The sequence below is a fragment of the Epinephelus lanceolatus genome, chromosome 17, assembly GCF_041903045.1.
Source record: "Epinephelus lanceolatus isolate andai-2023 chromosome 17, ASM4190304v1, whole genome shotgun sequence".
In the NCBI taxonomy this organism is placed as follows: domain Eukaryota; kingdom Metazoa; phylum Chordata; class Actinopteri; order Perciformes; family Serranidae; genus Epinephelus; species Epinephelus lanceolatus.
This window is the reverse complement of record NC_135750.1, coordinates 13,809,794-13,823,991: the sequence shown is the minus strand read 5'-3', so window position 1 is coordinate 13,823,991 and position 14,198 is coordinate 13,809,794. Positions and strand designations below refer to the sequence as shown.

Genomic DNA, 14,198 nt, shown 5'->3' with positions numbered 1-14,198 from the left:
AACAAAAAGAACGTGGTTAAATGCAAGCCTGTAATATAGTCCTCAGTTGAACAACAAACTAACTGCTCTATCAGAAAACTTTGCCATGCATTAAAGTGCGACTATAAACCACTAACTGAGAAACAGAAAACGAAAACTGAAACCATCAAAGTTTTAAACATATTTTGGTAGGTACCTGGTCAATATGTGTTTGATGATTATACTGTTACTAAAACCATGTTTCAGGCATGTTGTGACAATGGTCTAAACCAATGCATGATGTTTACACACAGTCACACCTAAGGACTCAAAGACAGGAGAGGCAACAGGATGCCAGCGTCACCCACTAAGCAGCACAATGCGAGGAAGGTGAGTTCTTTATGCAAATGTCTTATGACGTGCACGAAAAAGAACCAATCATGCTTTTTAAAAAATTCTTCCGAGACACACGCAAGCAAAAACTTGCCTTATTTTCCACTCCACTAAATAAAGGAGGTTCAAACAACTAGAATTAACACTGCCTGGTTGTTTGCTTCAGTGCCCCAGTCAAGATGCACTTAGTTTACATCAGTGTCTGTGAAAAAAAATGGATGCTTCACACAGATCTTTCCCCCGGCAGCACAGAGGATCTATACAATCAGCACAGTTTCAAGGTGGGCACCCAAGATTGGAGTCACCTATTCAGTATCTGACCAAATGTCTCTTCTGTCCCTGAGTTATAACCTTGAGTTATGGCCAGAAAAGTGTTTTGTCATTACAGTAAAGTTCACCTTTTACCTTTTGGATATAAAGTGTCATCACTTCATCATCATATCATATTAAACATTTGTGTCCTTCTGTAATAATTACAAATAAATTCTTGAGTTATAGCCAAAAACATGTTTTGTGAAGTCAGTGATCTTGCCCTTTGACCACCAAATTCAAATTAGTTCATTCTTCAGTCCAGGTGAGCGTTTGTGCCAAATTTGAAGAATCTTTCAAAAGGCCTTCCTAAGATATTGCTTTCAAGAGAATGAGACCAACGTAAGGTCACAGTGACCTTGACCTTTGACCACCAAATTCTAATCAGTTCATTGTTGAGTCCGAGTGGACGTTTGTTTCAAATTAGAATAAATTCTCTGAAGGTGTTCTTGAGATATCGTGTTCATGAGAATGAGACAGACGCAAGGTCACAGTAACCTTGACCTGTGAACGTTTGTGCGAATATGAAGAAATTCTCTCAAGGTGTTTTTGACGTATCACAATTACGAGAATATGAACAACCTGATAACAAATGCCTCCAGCCACAGCTATTGCTGGCGCAGAGGCATACAAATGGAAAAGTTGATTTTAAGTCAACTAGGGCTACAGCTAACGATTATTTTCATTGTCGACTAATCTGTCGATTATTTCTTCGATTAGTTGACTAATCATTTTATCGAAAAATGTGTTAAAATGTTGAAAAATTATGTCATCTAATGTCTTGTTTCTTACTCACACCAAAGGGTTTTAGTTCACCATCATGGGAAAGTGTGTAAAGCTGCCAATATTTGAACATAAGAAGCTGCAGTAAGAGTATTTTGGGGTACTTTTCTATGAAAAATGACTCAAACCGATTAGTTGACTACTAAAATAGTCACTGATTATTTTAATAGTCAATTAGTCATCGATTAGTCGACTAATCCTTGCAGCCCTCAAGTCAACAGCTTCCCCATTCTCTTCAACATGACTTCAATTAGCTACCAAGACTTGCATAAAAACAAACAAACAAAAAACCCACATCATTCTAAAAACAAACAATGTCACGCACTAGTTTAGTTGCAATGTCAGAAAATAACTGCCCCACTTGAGCCAAGAATGTTCAATGCTAAACATGCCTGAAAGCTACAGGATGATGAGACTACCTGCCTCTGTCTTCACATGTGGTTGCCATGCAACCTGTGGAGGAAGTTACTGCGTTTTGTTTCTAGTGAACAGGTTTGACAAGAGCCCACGAGTTATTCAAGTATTGGCTGTCTGCTTGATAATATATGTAGTTTACAGCACTCTTTGCACAGTACCAACGCTGTTGAGAGAAGTGGTTCACAAAACACTCACATGCTCGCACACGCACACGCACACACACACACACACACACACACCAACCACCGTTTCTTTTCAGTTAGAGTTTGAGTTTGTCATGACCTATTCAGACACTAACGCAATGGAAGAACTTATATGGTTTACTGTTTCATGCCCTTTTGAAAGGCAGCATTACAAGTTTATATAGTTCAGGTCCTGATGGGATTGTAGATGAAGTGCCACTGTTGCCACCTTGGGGTACAGAGTCTCTTTTAATAAGCACTATTGGACTCCAAGTGTCTCTCTACTCCTGCTGCATTCATGTTTAATGTTCAAAACCAACAGGCTCTGTGTGTTTGAAGATGCATATTACTTGTATAAATTCTGTGTTGTTCATATTTTGGACTCACAGACATGCCTTTTATGAAAATGCCACAAAACACAGCAACTTCAGAGAAACATACCCAAAGAAGAAAAACACATGTATGACTGAAATGGAAGCAGTGGAAGCATTGTTCAAGATTTAAGAGCCGCTGAGGTTTCCAGGAGCATTAAGGTCTGTGTCTTCAGGGGCCACAAGACTTTTCTGGTGGCTTTGAAGAGAGCACAAACGGATATAACAGCTTTAGCTTCCCATCGGAAAGGGCTGTCTGACTGCAAGGTAAAGTGGTGAAAATATTCTAAATATAATCCTGAACTGATATTGATTTTTTTTTCTCTTTTTGGTGGGCCTTTTTGTAAGGGAGCAAAAAGGCATTTTGCCGTTGCCTTCATCCACAGCAGTACATTGCTAAACTTTTGTGGTGGTACTCCTGCCTCCTTCTCCAGTGATGTTGCTTGGTACTTGTCTTTTGTCTCTAACAGATAAAAATCTTAAACTCACAATTGACGCGTCCAGGGAACACACCCTGTTACTTTCCCTAATAAAAATACATGTGAACAAGTCCATGTTGTAATCATGGAAACAAGTAATAAGCTACTTGACATATGTGTTCTATGGTGTTGTATTTGTTTTGCCTTTTTTACTTTCTTGTGTTGTTTGTCTTTTGGTGTTAAATGTCTGAAATGAGATGTGATGGAAGTCTGTTTTACTGCTTTACATATAGGCTTCTCAGTAAAAATATTTTAAATCATAGAAACAGTGGTGTGGTGTGACTTTTCCACTAGGTGGGACCCTATAGTATAGGTAGCTCTGTGTATTTTTGTGCCTTTAAACATTAGTATTATGTCACAGAAACCACTGAGAGTGAAACTTATGTTTTGGATGTTATTATCATGCTGTCAGTGATGCGTCATTGTTTTTGTTCCAGTGCTCTGCACAGACCTGACACCTGCCTTTCTGCCTGCTCGCACCCCTGCCTCTCTGAAGCTGTGGGTGCCACCTTTGCTAGGCAATGGAGTTGGTGGCATGAAGCTCCCCGGGGAAGGCCAGTAGAGAATAACCCTTTATTTTTAGGTATATGTAGGATATTACCACAGACATAACTCTAATCTTCCGTCACAATGTATGCTGTGACAGCTGTGGAAATATAAATGACTTTGCCTAGCCTGACACCTGCTTGCGGCTTTGATTCTGGCAATTGAGTTGCTTCCTTTTGTTGAGCAAAAAAGGGTTTGAACCTGGAATGGCCACCTACGTAATGTTTTTGTGTGGTGTCCAGCCAATATGGTCTCAAATAACTTAGATAATCTCTCCAGAATTACTGATGCAGCAGCAAACAAAAGCAAAAGTGAGTAACTTGCTGACTCAAAGGTACTGGAGAAAATCCATTTGAGCTCCATAACAACACAACTTTATTTAATGTGGTACATTCTCATCTCTTTTCCCTTTTGTCTACATTTCGTTGATGCATCACAACCACAGCCGCACGGACGCTCACACACCATAAATACTCACCCACTCTATCCAATTAATGAAGAGCTAAAGAGTGAAATTGAGCGAGATGGATGGGTTGTTGTTTTTGGTTGAGTGACCTGAAAAAATGCAAATCTGCTATTCTGGCTGAAAGTGCCGAGGACTTCACTGTTTGTCTTAGCCTGTCTGCGCGTTCTCCGACTCTCCCTCGCTCCCTGACCTCTGTGAGGCCCTATTAAGTGATGTCCCATTAATCAGTGGTGAACCTGTTCTCTGCCTGTGCTTCCGCTGACTCTCAGCTGGATCAAGGATAGGCCAAGATCCTGCTGCCCTGGCAGACAGACTCACACAGAGAGAGACCGAGTGAGTGGATGAAAAAGAGATATGCTGTAGGGGTCATTTTCAGGTGATTGAAAACACCCTCTGGCAAACTGCATATTCTCTTTCCCAGAGGCAACATTATCTCTGAGTGGCTTAATGTAACACACAATACCTTCTGTACAAATTACCAGCGTCAAAACAACCAAATAAAACATGTAATTCATATTTTCTAAGAGGATAGCTTAGGAATTTTTCAATCCATGCTATTTTGGTAATTTTTACATGGTAGGCAGTGATATGTATTTTACGAAATATAAGGGGCCTTTAACAACACAATATTAGTAGCAGAATGCAGAGTATTGAAGCAAAGAGGCAGACAGACAAATCCAGACACAGAGTCCTAATGCACCACTGTCCTACCAAGTTGTAGTTGTTAACCTGCTAACAGTTGACTATTTACACATCCAGCAGACACAAAGTCTGGTTTGGTCACCTCAACTCCTGAGAGCTAAAATTACCAATCATGATTGTATGCCTCCACGAAACAGTCAAGTTGCAGTGACAGTTACATCCATGTTACACATGCATCCACAGGTTTTATGAGGTCACAGTGACCCTGACCTTTGACCATCAAAATCTAATCACTTCATTGTTAATTTCAATGGTTCTGCCAAATTTGAAGAAATTCCTTCAAGGTGTTGAGATATTGCGTTCACAAGAATGAGACGGACACAAGGTCAAAGTGACCTTGACCTTTGACCACCAAAATCGAATAAGTTCAAACTAAGTCCAAGTGGACGTTTGTACCAAATCTGAAGAAATTCCCTAAAGGTGTTCTTGAAATATTGCGTTCATGAGAATGAGACGGACACAAGGTCAAAGTGACCTTGACCTTTGGCCACCAAAATCTAATCAGTTCATTGTCCAAGTGGACATTTGTGCCAAATTTGAATAGATACCCTCATGGAGTTCTCGAGAAAGCGCATTCTCAAAAAAGGGCTGTACTTACGTATGTACAAACAGACAACCCGGTAACATTATAACTCTGGCCACTGCTATTGCCAGCATGGAGGCATAAAAATATATGGCTATTTAAGAGACTTTAAGAGACCTAACACCTTGGTAGTTCTCCAAGATGGGTGTGGTTTTGCAGGACGCAGCAATGCACGCTTCCGTGAGCTCTGTGACTGTCTCAGCCCGTGCTCTTATTTAGGGCTGGGCGGTATACCAGTTTGTACCGAAAACCGGTATTTATTTTCGTTATGATATGAATTTTTCATATACCACAATACCGGTGAATAGCCCAAACAACATCCAGAACATGTGCGGTGGGAAAGTGTTTCATCGGGGACCCATTTCACCGCTGCACACCACAGGCATGCTTGAGCGGGTGAGAGTGAGAGCATAGAAAAGTTTAGAGGCGAGAATGGCTGCCGGAGAGACTCCTGAAAGCAAAGCAACTGTACACGAAGACCCAGAAGAACTCATACCAAAAAGAGCAGTGTTTCCCCTATATGCAACTAGCAGCGGCGCACCGCCGATTACAATTCTTCTCTGCCCTCTGTATCGCGCACGGCAGAGTTTTGCCCCGATGCATGCGCGCGCGCACACACACACACACACACACAGACAAAGCGCACACACATAGGTGAGCACACTAGAGCACGGCTCGGACTGCATTTTCCTGACCGAAGACGACCCGTCCCGAGTCCGAGACAGTTACGGCCAGGCTCCACCGGGCACGTCAGCGGCGCGACACGTCTGCAGCACGAGTCCCGTAGCAGCTTGCCCCCCTGTTAATCAATTACAGCGGCTCCACTGGCAACGGGAGCGGCGCGACAACTCCTGTCTGTCACGCGACAACTCTCTATTTTACGGGGCTCTTTTATTTTTGTCGCGCTACGCTCCCCTACGCGACCCTCCAGCAGATAAAAACTACATGAAATAGTGTGCTAAACTAGCACAATGTGTTTTTAAATGAATAAACCATTATCAGAGGTGATATGTGATGATTTTTTTTTCATGCATTTACCCATGTTTATCCGTGACATTGTGTAAATGTCCGTGGCAGACTTTTGAAAGCGAGTAGATGACAAACAGTGCAGTAAACCTGGAGATAACTCAAATATATGTAATAACTTAGGTGGAAAATGCTTTAACATTTCATGCAGCCTCTTGGCTCGGCAAACGGTAAACAACCCCGCTGGCTTCTCTACGTATCGCTTCTGTACGCAGTCAGTGGAGCCCAAATGAATGGAGCGGAGCTGTGTTGTGTTCAGGCGTTGTCAGGTAAATAACAAATTCCGGCACTTGGATGGGCCATAGCACAACACAGCAGCATGTCAAGTTGGCCGAACCTGAGCAAAATACCGTGAAACTGATATGATTTTTTCTTAAAACCGTGATATGAAAATTTTGTCATACCGCCCAGGCCTACTCTTATTGTACATTAATTATATGATAACCTGTGTAAACCTTTGTATGAATACAGAACAGAAATCCTAAATTATTTTGGTTTGATGAAATGAGAAGTCAGACTGAGTGGCGAACGTCTGGCAAGTTTTATTTCTAAAGCTTCGAAAATTCGGCAAATGAGTGAATTTTGCACTCTACAGGTATGAAGACATACAGAACATACAATTCATGTTTCCCTTAATTTGTACAATAAGTTGGTCATAAATCTATGTACAGGACATAGAAATTGATTTTCTGCCTTGTAAACCTATTTGGGTTGGACATTTATTGATACAAGATACTACACTGATATCAGAATACAGACCTCCCATCTGAGACGATTTTGTCAGTGGACACAATTCAGTCCATCTAACTGTAAGTGTATTTTAGCACCATTAGTTGTACATATTGTCCTGTACAATGTTGTGATGGTCAGTTTTAGAATTTATCAGCGGTCAGGTAAAAGAAATTTGAGAATCTGTAAGGAAGTGTTGCCGCCATGCCAGTAGTACAAGGAGCAAAAATCGAATTGTTTCTTCATGAATCAATGATCACAAAATAATATAAAACATATCTGTGTTTGAACATTAAGGCGTGAGGTGTCCTGTAGGTTTAAGGCAAAGATTAGGTTCATAAATAACTTTTCAAGTCACGGTTTTGCTGGCTTATCCAAAAAGTGACAAAACGACCCAATGTGAGTAGACAGGAACAGGACATCTTGAGCTTGTACATCTTTCTTTGCCACTTACGTATCTCAAACTTTATCTGTCTGCTTTCTGGTGCTGAGCAAGTAGCATACATGAGTTATTCATCAGAGCTTCTGCAGATGAGTGACCCTGATTCTATCTTAATATCAAAATTATTATTTAATAGGGCTTTACAGATATTCTGGGACTACATGCAAATGTCATGAATGTTCTTTTCACAAAGAACACACACTTAAATGTTAAAAAATTAGTCATTTACTTACAAAATCACCAAAAGCTGTCCTCCTATTTTAAAGCTAACACTTAACCACCTAAAATGATTTTGGCAAGGTCTCAGGAGGATTCTTATCCTGTCAAAATGCTCCACCACAACTGGTGACGCAAGTAAAATTTCCAAACATAAGACCTCCTTGGTTAAATCATAAGCCAACACAATAGTTTATCTGTCTTGCCTGGCAATCACAGTATATATTTAGCTGCTATTTCCATGCAGTTGTTTCTCCAGTGAGCCTCCGTGATGACGACTGACGCAGTTAGTAGGAGTTTTGTGATGGAACTAGAAAGCCTCTATTACAGGCTGTGTAACCGGAGTGGGAGAGGGACAGTGAGAGCTAGCTGTGATCAATTAGATGTTGTGTGAATGAGGACAGGACATTTCACTAAATATAGAATGCTTTATACCGTGTGGTTTTAAGTATACATGAAATGACGCAAGCATACAACATACACATTTCCAGATTTCGTAAAATTTTCTATTGTGCAATAACTATGGGCAGAGTCACTTTTAAGGAGTCTCTAAATGTGTGACTGAGCAATATGTTAAGGCACTATCATGTTTGTTGAGTTTACAAGTTAATTAGTATAGCCTATGTCTTTTTTGTCATGGTAAGGTCAACACATTGCACCATGTGTCTGGGTCTGGGAGGTAATAATTGTAGGCTATACTGTGTACTGACATTAAGACAAGTTGTTGGGTTTTCGTTGGTACAGTTAAGTATACACCCATCATTTCAAAATGTAAAGCGAGAGCATGAAGGAGATGTCGTGTTAATGGATGTGTACATTAAGTACAGGCTTTGCAGTTAGACTCCGCTCAGATCTGAACTCTCTCAGCAGCAACTGTCACCACTGTGTCAGCTTCTTCTGCTCTCTTTTACTCTCCTCCACTGCTTTTTATTGTGTCTGCTCCTATCTAACCACCCTACCCACAATCCCTTTTCTTTCATCTTGCCATCTAACTTCCCTCCACCAACAACCCCCCCGCACCCTCCCTCCTCCGTCTCAGCTTGCCTGCCACTTTTATCTTCCCCTTCTCTTCTTTCCACCCTGATTTCTCCTTTTTTCCTCCTACCCTCTCCACTCCACTGCTGTATTCCCTCTGCTGTCTTTCTCCATCTGTCCTTCCTCCCAGTCTTGTTTCATTTCACTTTCTTCTTGGCACATCCCCCCCCCCAAACCTTAACCAATCTCTCTCAATTTATTCTTTCTGTGCTGCCTCCACCTCCCTCTGCACCCTTTTCCCCACTTTATTTTGGCCCATTTCTCTCTTGGTTTAAAGCTCACCTTCCCCTCTTTGTTTTCTCTGCACCTTATTCTCTCGCTTTTACTGTTGTTGGGTACAAAACGTTACTTCAGCTTTTTTGTATCGGCCTGCTATTGTACAAAAGTTGACAGAGTCATTGATGTGTTGACACTCACATGACCCTTGACACTTCAAATTCCCTCTATCGTTTTCTCATGTATAGATGAGGTAAGCTCTGTTGCTTTCCAAGTGGAAACTGGGTCATCGCAGCAGCATGAAAAGAGGTACTGGTTAGAGAGAGTGTACAAAAAGGAAAACAAAAGACAGGCCATGTCTATGAATCTGAAATTACTTTTAATGATTAAAAAAATATGCAAAAATAGCAATCCAGAATTTAGGTTTAAGGATTTTTATGTCATCAATTTTTTATTTCACTGTTAAGGACAAAAAAATATCTTATCCCAATATCTGTCTCCCAACTTCTCGTCTTAGTCGTCTCTACTGCCTTTTTATAGAGATGCGTTCATGTTCATAAATGTTGACTAAAGTGCCCTAGATCCCCAGAATAAAATCTGATGCAACATCACATCACTTTGGATGATCCCCTCCCCAACACAAACACCTACATCTTTTTGTGGGCTTTTCACTTCACATCCCTCCCCTCTGCTTCTGTTCCAGTTCTCTCTCTTGAACCCAGGTCAGTCAGCAGAACTGCAGTCATTAGTGGAATTACTTTGGGGTTTCGTCGCAGAGCTTTCACCGCTGTATAAATACTCCCACTGCTGGTATCAAAAGAGAAAATGTCATTGTAACAGCAGGGGTACAAGAAGTCGTAAGAGCCTAGCCACATTGGAGGAGTACTTGTTACATGGATGTGGCCATATATGTTCTAGCTAATGAGCTTTTGCCAGAGTATGTAGGCACATCACTAACATGCCTTCACACAGATCTAACTATTGACAGGCTTGAATTATTGAGGAAGGAAGAAGTACAGTATTGGGTGTCCTTATTCTCACTGTTTCTAGTCTCCTGAGAAGGAATAAAATAAACCCAACCACAGGTTTGTCACACTCACAAAATTGTTTTAATTACTGTACTTTTTGTTTTCCTACGAACCAGTGAAGTGACAGTATTCCTCACTGCATTACAAGCTCGACTCATTCTGGTCCTTAATGCTTTTGATTTTTCTTCAGTACCACCTTACAACAAAATAACTATTCCTCAACACAAGAAAAGGGTGATCAAAACTACATGTGAACATTCTTTGCATGCAAATACTGACTTTTAAGGGCACTGAGTGTCTAGTTATGTTGTGTACTTATTCTTTAATCCCACTTTTGCTGTGCACACTTGATTTTGTCTGCATAAGTTCTTGTATAGCCGATTGTGTTTCGGCAATATTCAAGATTTGAGAGGTCTGGCTTCTTTTGGTAAATTCAGGGATCCCACACATTTTCATGGTCAAAATTTCAAAACTTTTCTATCAAGGAGCCACAATAAAAATAAAACTTCCCTGGCATTTTTTTTAACCATGACAGATTCAAATTCTAGTTAAACATTATATCAGGTAGCTGGCAAACTTAAAGGGAGAGAGGCAGAAAATAAAGCAACGTTCATGATGACATACATACAAAAAGTTCGACGAAGGCAGCAACAGAAAGTTCATTTTCCAATGTGTTACATTACGTGGAAGGTTATTCACTGAGCAACAGCAACAGTTTCATTACTCACAACAAATTTCTGTGACTTTTCCAGAACGTTCAATGATTTTTCCTAATACCATGACTTTTCCATGCGTAGAAAATGCATTTGTGATATTCTATGACTTTTCCAGGTTTTTCATGGCTGTGGAAACCCTGTAAATTAACAGAAGAGTTTTGTACAAAAAAATGTGTTATTTATTTGAGTAAATTATCAAATAAAAGTATTAAAAACTCTGGTATTGGTCCGGCACTAGTATTGCAAAATTCCTCTGCCCTAGTTATGTGAAAACTTTTATTTCAAACTTTTAATCAAAAACTTTCTGCTTCACAATGTTGACTCATCCATTTTCAAAATAGCATTTCTCTTGGTGCCATCTTAAAACAATCTTTTATACAGCAAGGTTCGCTCTCCGTTGAATGAAGAAGTGTCAAGATGCTTCTCAGAAAACTGAGTCTCAAGAACAACAACAATTTTGGTTACAACACCAAAGGAACATTAGCTGACTGCTGCAATTACAATGCCAATTTTCCACTATTCCAACACTTCAATGTGCAAACCAGTGTTGTTTTACTTTCATTTTAATGAAATGTAGCAGTACTTTTACCACTGATCTGACCTTTTAAATGCTGAAGCCATCAGATTTTACAAATTGCTCTGCACACAAGGCTGACAGCATTCAGTAGAAATGACAATTTATTTGTGGAACAAAATGGTTTGGTGACTTATTCCTCTGTTAAATATACATCTACTATGGGGACATTTAGCTTTTACTTATGGAAAAATAGCATAGAGGATGTGCCATGTTAAATGTGTGCCAGATTTTTTCACACCATGTGATGACATGTATGTGCATACTTTCTTTTCCATTGGTCTTTTTGACGTTTGCCTGCCAAATCACTACAAACTAAAATATCCTTCACAGTTTTACTGTTTCCAACATGGTAAAAAACCTCCTTGTATTCTGATGTGCAGTGCATTCATACCCTTGCCCATGGTTACAAAATGTTATTCAGGGAAGCTTGTTGTTGTCACTGAAGTTGTGAATATTGCTGTCAAAATACAGCCAACAAGTCCCTGAGCAAGAGTGTCAGACTGATTTATATCTGCCAACCTGGCTGCACTAAGATGGCATGGCACCCTAACCACAATCAACCCAAAATAGGTGGGGCTGCATACTGTTATACAGCTGGAGTAAAACTTATATGGATGCGAGGAAAGTGCAGTGGGTCTGACTCATAAGTCCCTTTTACATGGCCTGCTCAAGGTGGGCCTCACTGGAATTAGGGAACAGAGTTGTCTCCCTTCTGGATCGGGAACCAAGGTAGTAACAGCACAGAAATACTGTCTGTATAAATGGGACAGCTGACAGGATGGGATCATGAGCGGTGTGAGTGTGACATTTAGACGACGAGTTACGTATGCAACCCACCACGGGAGATTTAAAAAGCAGCCAGCAGCAGTTAGCAGCTAATTCAAAGAAGAAGAAAAGCAGCCCAGAATGTCCGCAAATTGGGAAAACAATGAGATTTGGGTGCTCCTTACCCTCCAAGCAGAGAATGAGATCACCCACTATATAACAGAGACTGTAAATGATTGTAATTGCCATGTTAATGCCATTGGTAGTTTGTAAAGCAATGGTGACACTTGCAGCCAACAGAGTTGTGTGTCACGTCAAGCTCGTCACGCCTAGCCTGAGTGTCAGACTGAAACTCCCAGAACCTTCAGTCTGACATTGCCTCCATTGAAGGCGATTTACAAGGGGGAGGGAATTTGATTTTTCCCTAACCAATCAGTAGAGATCAACGACTCACCCAGAATCTGATGTCATTAGTATCCATGCAAGCGAGCATTGCCCGTTTAAAATGTCTCCGTCGTCGTGCACGCCCAGCTACATCGCTGTTAAATCCAGTTTTGACATTTTCCAATACTGTAGATATAGCTACATAACAGCAGTATGGTAAATGAAAGCAAATAGGGTGTTCTAACTGATAAAATAACTGTGCCTCACCTTATATGTTTTATATATAAAACAAAAAACAACTAATTTTGTTTGTTTTCAAGTACAGCTTGCTCAGGAACAGTTTTTAAAATTGTATTTAACATTATAAAAGGATACCATTATATAATCATTTTTACAATATGAATCAAAATGAAGTCGACAAACAACTATTTAATTCTGAAAAAAATAATACCATTGTATGTTTTGTTGGCTAATATAAGAAAACAGTTGCTACTGTGTGGTGTTGAAGTGATAAAGTACATTGAGCAATGTTACTGCGTTCATATGTGTTTGAGTGCTTCTCATGATGCTATATCACAGAACAAAATATGCAAAACAAAAACTTGTTTGCAGGTTGAACTCTTGCAGCACTGTTAATTTAGACCTGATGACATGAATGACAAGTGGCCTGTTGACTGGAGCATTAAGCAAGTCACCACATGATAGCTGCTTCACTCAAAGTTCGTCTCAACCATGACTATCAAGCAAAACACAGCCTCCTTTATTTGTCCTTTTCATATTATCTTTATATTATCATTTCCTCATTCTGGTTTGCTGTGCACGAAATTGGCTGCCTCAATAATGGCTTGTATTGCAGTTGCTATTAAAGTAACTTTATCAGTTGTAAACTTAAGACACAGCACGTGCAAGAATGATTGAGCAGGCATAAGGTGTTTTCATGCCTAACAACTCTGAATAAATCAGCACCTCCCAAGCACACTGCCGCTTGGGATTATGCGGAAACAAGGGAAATTCAGTGTTTACAAGATGAGCAACAAGCAGCCAAGAGCGTAAAACTGCATTAATGATGATTTATGATATTACTGGGCCTTACTATGTCGCTATATTTGGAGCCGTGGCGTGGAGTACAATATCTGTGATCTAGAGGACATAATGAAAGAGGCAGCAGGAAAACACTGACTGGTTTATATGTGTTATCTGCTATTTGCTCAGAGACATCTTGTTTTTCATATTCGGAAAATTAACATTCATGTATTTTTTGTCTGTAATTACTTTTGTATAGTTCATATAACTACTTATATTCCTATACTAGTTGCACAGTATATATCTCTAATTGTATTCATACTAACTTTTTACTTGTCTATTTATCTGTACTTGTTTCTGCCTTTGTGCAGAAATAAGTACAGATACATACATACATACACCTGAATCTTCCTCTGGGGCTAATTAAAGCCTTATCTTATGTTAATAAAGTCAATGAGAGGAAATAATGAGTAGAAATAATGGTGTACCTTTGCAGTTTTTCTTCTTTTTGTCCTTTTTCCAAATGCAAACCAACATGTGTTTTTTAAAACTGTTGTCAAAGGTAGAAAAAGAAAAGAGGAAGTAGTGAAGGATTTCTGAAACAGGAGTTGCACAAGCTGCAACCAGCCTTGACCTCTGCAGACAGTGACAGAGGAACAGTGATGCGATGGGTGAACTGTGCCCGACCTTGTGTCTCTGCGCGTGGGATGCTTGTTTAATATGATCTCTGGGGGGAGTGTGTGCCTTTGCTATCTCTAAAGTGAGTGTGTTTCTCCTTGTAAGTGGTATTTATGTTTAATGAGCTTGTTTTCTCTCACCCCTATGTGAATGGTATATGCATGTGTGAGTGTT

At 40.1% G+C, this 14,198-nt stretch overlaps 1 protein-coding gene across 2 annotated transcripts in view; it reads right to left on the bottom strand.

The window, feature by feature from the left end:
• Positions 1–14,198, bottom strand: part of LOC117248694 (kinesin-like protein KIF20B) — a 70,928-nt gene that overhangs the window by 21,490 nt on the left and 35,240 nt on the right. The gene's annotated exons all lie outside the window — the stretch shown is intronic.